Below are 4,849 nucleotides of genomic sequence, written 5' to 3'. Positions count from 1 at the left end.
AGTACGCCTCCTTCTTGTCGACTCTCGAGATCCAGGCGATCCCTCCGACAAGCGGCTCTCCTCTCTCTACCCGAGGTATGAAGTAGTGGCGGAAAAGGGCAACACTGGGGTGGACTCCGACAAAGTTTTCGCACAAATATGCGAAAACTGCCATGGTCAGAACGGCGTTGGGGGTGAAGTCAAGGAGGCGGAAGCCGTATGTGTTCATGATATCGCAGAAGAACTCCGAGAAGGGCGGGCAAAGCCCGCAGTAGAAGAATAGCGCGAAGAATGGGTACCCGTTTGGAGCCAGCTCCGAAGCAGCGGCCGGGAGTACCCTCGTGCGCGGATGCGCACGCGTATCTGTCGCCCAAAAGAGGTAGAAGTACTCCCTCAGCTCCTGCATGCCGAGTTGAGGGGAGAAGATCGCCCGCTCCTTCCGCAGCGCCGCGAGCCGCTGCGCCTCGGCCGACTTCACGCACTTTCCCTTGTCGGCTTTCGGGGCCATGGCGGAGGTGGTGAGGGAGGTCGACAGCGTGGTGATGCTGGTGGCAATGGGGGGCGGAGCGCTGATCTCTCGGCTTCGAGAAGAAGAGGGGAGTGGCGAAGGTTCTTGAAAATGGAGTAGCAGCAACCAGCGAGGGGGAACGAACTGCCCCTGTTTCCTCTGCTTATAAAGAGGGACGGGGCGGACGTTTCGCCCTTCCGAATAAACAACCACCCACGATCTCTCCCATGATGCCGCATTCAACGCGTGCCGTTATGGGAGAGCGCGGTGGATACGGAGCGAGATTTGGTGTGGCCCAGTCCGCGTGTGCCCGTGCCCTGTCTTGGACCTGGCCCAACAGCGCTCGGCACTGTGTCTGGCCCAGGCCCGGGGGCTCCTGTCGGTGTACTAGAATAGGGGTACCCTAGTACCCCGAACTTGTGCACGGGCAGTTGCAGCACCCCGCGGCAAGGCTTGCCGGGCGAACGCCAAGATCCTCCAAGGTTTCCTTGGAGCCATTCAAGAACAAAGTATTTAACCTCAGGAGACAAGGCCCCAACAAGAGGAGCTTGCCGGGAAGGCCAACCGAGGCACGCCAAGGAACTTGCCGCGACGCGCCACGCGCTCCGACAAGGCAACAAGGCCCCGGCAAGAGGAGCTTGCCGGAAAGACCAGCCCAGATACCTCGAGGCCCGGTGAGCGACAACCTTCTGGACCCGACAAGATAACAGCAGCGGCAAGGCGCTTGCCGCGGCAGGCGGCCACTCTGTGCCCACGCTCCAGCGCATCCACCAACGTGTTGCCCTGGGGGCCTCTCCAGGCGCGCGTGGCGGGAGGCTATGCAGCCAGCGGTGCGCAGTGGCATGCGAAGTTGACAGGATCGCCATCGTGGCGAACGGTGGCGCCCCTAACGGTCCTTTTCTGCACTGTTTGGGCGACCCAGACAGGCATTTAATGCCCTTGTCCCCTGCCGTCAGGGTTAGGTAGGGTACACTGTACAAGCAACTGTACCAACCACCTCACTTTTTACATTTGTACCCTCCTCTGCGTTGCCACCTGTCGGTGACCCCTTTAGCGTATAAAAGGAGGCCCATGCGCAACGTAGAGGGGGTTCGGACAGTTCGGTTCGATTCATTCGTAGCCCAGAAAACACTACTCTCTCTCTCTAGAGCAAGAAGGCAAGATAATACAACCAGACAAGCAGCAGTAGGAGTGTTATCTCTCCGGAGAGCTCCGAAGCTGGGTAAACTGCTCGTGTGCTTTGCCTCGATCTGCTCTTCGTGCGACCTCCGCCCCCCGCCGAACCGAAAGGGGCCCGGTCCGCCGGCCCCATAGGTGTTCGAGGATCAGTTTCCCCGACAATCTACTTTGGTTGTTCAAATTATAAAACGCAATCATGATGTTGAAATCTCATCTCATTCCATCATGTGAGCTTTTCCCAGTTTTTTTAAAGAGCTTTTCTCAGTTTTGGACAAACTGAATGACTGTGACGATTTGTATACTGTAGCTTTTCCTTCATTACGCTTCACTGGTTAGATGGGAGAGCGCGCTGTGCCCCTATGTTCAACCCCAGAAACCTAGATTCAAGGTTGTAGGTCATAGTAGTTGTCATCACTCGCAAGCTTGCTTGTGCACTTTAAAAAACTGTATGACGAAGCACATCAAGAGAAGCAAAGGTGCTCTCAAGTTGTTATGCATATCATATAGCACATGTAGGACAACAAAATGACAGTCATCAAGGAAAATATATAATTACCAAAATCAACCCCAAATCAGCACTCCCCTCGCCATCTATGTATCAGACTACTTGGAACTGAACTGTATGTAAAGCAAGATTTAAGTGGTGACCATTAGTCCTCAATGTCCCGTGTGTTCTCCATCATGCTCCTGACTTTACTGTCATACTCTAGTTCGTAGTCTAAATTCAGTTACTGGTTGCACTCACCCCTAAGTGAACACTAAAAGTTTTAACAGGATAAATCACACATATATATCATTTCCTTAGTCAATAGAGTCCTGGAACTGTGTCACAAGATCCCGACAAAACTGACCGGAGTTTTCGTAGTTCTCTGAAACTTTTCATGTCTGGTTCGCTACTACTCACAGTTCTTTCCTGGATTCAATAAACCCCATGAAAGCAGACCATTTTTTGGGGTAAACAACTGAAAATAAGGTTGTAAAATTCATCAAAATCATCTAGAGCAAACAGTATGACATACTTTTTGCACAAGTACTGTAAAAACAGGTATTACCTGTCCTAGCCTTTTGGCTTGAACTGAAAAAATAGTATGACATACTTTTTTACTCCTACAACTACCTTCGTGATGATCGGATGAAAGTGTCGCAGACACTATGTACATTTATTTTGTTGGATTGTGCAGATCCAATTGAGCAGTCCCTAAAGTTGGATGGATTATAGTTGAAAAAAAAATACCTGGATAGCCTTTGTTGTGATACTACTTGCTTTATTGTCAATGAGGAAGTGCTAGAAGTATGAGAAAAATCCCAGTATACCATCAATTATTGATTACTTGTCAGACCCAAGAAAGCATTCACACCTCCAAGATGTTTGTTAGACTGTTAACATAGCATGAATTCACTTCAGATTACTCCTTTCTGTACATATAATTAGATAAAAGAGAATACTGGTTATGAACTATATTCATAATATGAATGACAGTGTGAATCTCTCGGGAGAATTATGAAGCAAATATTGGTTAGGAACCAAGGTTAAAAGCAAACCTCGCATATGATAATATTGCTATTCTTTTCTTCTTCATTTCCATTTTTTTTCTTCAGTCCATAAGTGCATGAACTGAACAACCAAATCAGATTTAAGCAGAAATAGAACAATAGAGGGGTTTGGTGCAGATCATCCAGTTTTAAACATCAAGAACTGGAATTTGCAAAAACAGTAATCTACCTGGCGATGTTGGATGTCGTCCACCGGAGGAGATGGAGGAGCATGTCCCGATGTCCCAATGGAAACTCCTTGACCTCTCAAGTCCATCTACCAAACATGTAAAAATTCCTCAAATCATCTCCAATTGGCATGTCAATCGACATGTTCTTGCTTCCTGACCGGCTCAAAAGAAAATTCAAAGAGAAAATAGAGAGGAACGTGAGTTGTAACCATTGACAGAAGACGCTTGTGAGGGCCAGTGCGGCGCAGCGAGCCGACGTCGGCAACAGCAAGGGCGCGTCCACCAGCCGCGAGAGCCGAACTGGTCGGGCGCCGCGGGGGCAGCGCGTCGATGGGCGGTCGAGCCGTTGCGGAGGGTGGCGGGGCTCGGACGCGGGGACGGGGATTTCCTGTGCCGATTAGCTCCCATCCGTGGACAGACGCGGATCAGGTCGAGGACGACGCGCTGATGCCGCCGTGGATCTGGGCGCTCCCTCTCCCTTCCCTTGCCTTCCCTTCCCTTCCCTTCCCTTCCCTTGGGAGAGGAATAGAAGGTTGGAGGCGACGGCACAGGGGGGTGAGGAGATCGCCGGCGGCGGGGTTGGATTGGGGTGCGGCGGCGGCGGCTGCTGCGACTGGAGACACGAGAGGAGGTAGGGCTAGCGAGGGATTGGTTCTGTCACGATGCTAAAACCAGCGGAGGGGAGGTGGTGGACGGAACCAAAAAAATCTACGAAGGTTAACCGGCGAAAAAACCCAGACAAAAGTGGTGGGACGAAAATTGACCGGTGGAGACTACCAACTGCTCCATTAGGACACGTATAATGCATAGCCTCAAGGTGATGCCTCGCATGCCATGTAGGATCGGATATGACGTAAAGTAGGTTTGGATAGGGAAGCGGGATCCTCTCCAGGAGGCGGGTGCTTGAAGAGAAAAAGTATGGTTCGATGAAAAAGCTGAAAAAGTTGGAGTGAAAAGTAGAGATGCATGTGTATTAAAATCTTTATTTTCTATTTTTTAATGAAATCCATTAGTGATAGCTTGCATTGAAGAGAAAAAATTAATATAGATGCCTCAAATTATTTTTTGTTATGAGGCATATGTATCCATATGCTACCATTGTACATGCCCTTAGGAATAGAGATGACATATGGATGTGCGTGTCCGTTATTTCGTGTCTCCTGGCCGGCCGATTCACCCGCGCGGGCAGAATTGGAAACATTCCCAATTTCGTGTGGCGGTCGGAATCAGATATGCCTGTATAAAAACAGGTCGATCGGCCGCGTTGTGTCCATCAGGTAGTGCAAAAGCTCCTCGATCGATTGATCCAACGAAACGAAACGATGCCTGGCGCTGGCGGCGACCGACTCTCGGACCTCCCCGATGACCTTCTACACCACATCATGTACTTCCTGCCGGCAAAGGACGGCGCCTCCACCGGCGTGCTCGGGCGGCGGTGGCGCTCGCTCTGGCGCGCATC

At 50.8% G+C, this 4,849-nt stretch overlaps 1 long non-coding RNA gene across 1 annotated transcript; it reads right to left on the bottom strand.

Annotated features, from left to right (window-relative positions):
- Positions 1–1,664: 1,664 nt before the first annotated feature.
- LOC123061856 (uncharacterized) lies at positions 1,665–4,076 on the bottom strand. Its single transcript, XR_006429381.1, has 4 exons — positions 3,600–4,076; positions 3,390–3,476; positions 3,209–3,281; positions 1,665–3,082 (listed from the first exon to the last, which is right to left on the bottom strand). It is a non-coding gene; the product is annotated as an uncharacterized lncRNA (long non-coding RNA).
- Between the last annotated feature and the right edge of the window lie 773 nt (positions 4,077–4,849).

Source organism: Triticum aestivum, chromosome 3A (genome assembly GCF_018294505.1).
Source record: "Triticum aestivum cultivar Chinese Spring chromosome 3A, IWGSC CS RefSeq v2.1, whole genome shotgun sequence".
Taxonomy (NCBI): domain Eukaryota; kingdom Viridiplantae; phylum Streptophyta; class Magnoliopsida; order Poales; family Poaceae; genus Triticum; species Triticum aestivum.
The sequence above is the reverse complement of the archived record's forward strand: the minus strand, read 5'-3'. Positions and strand labels throughout refer to the sequence as shown.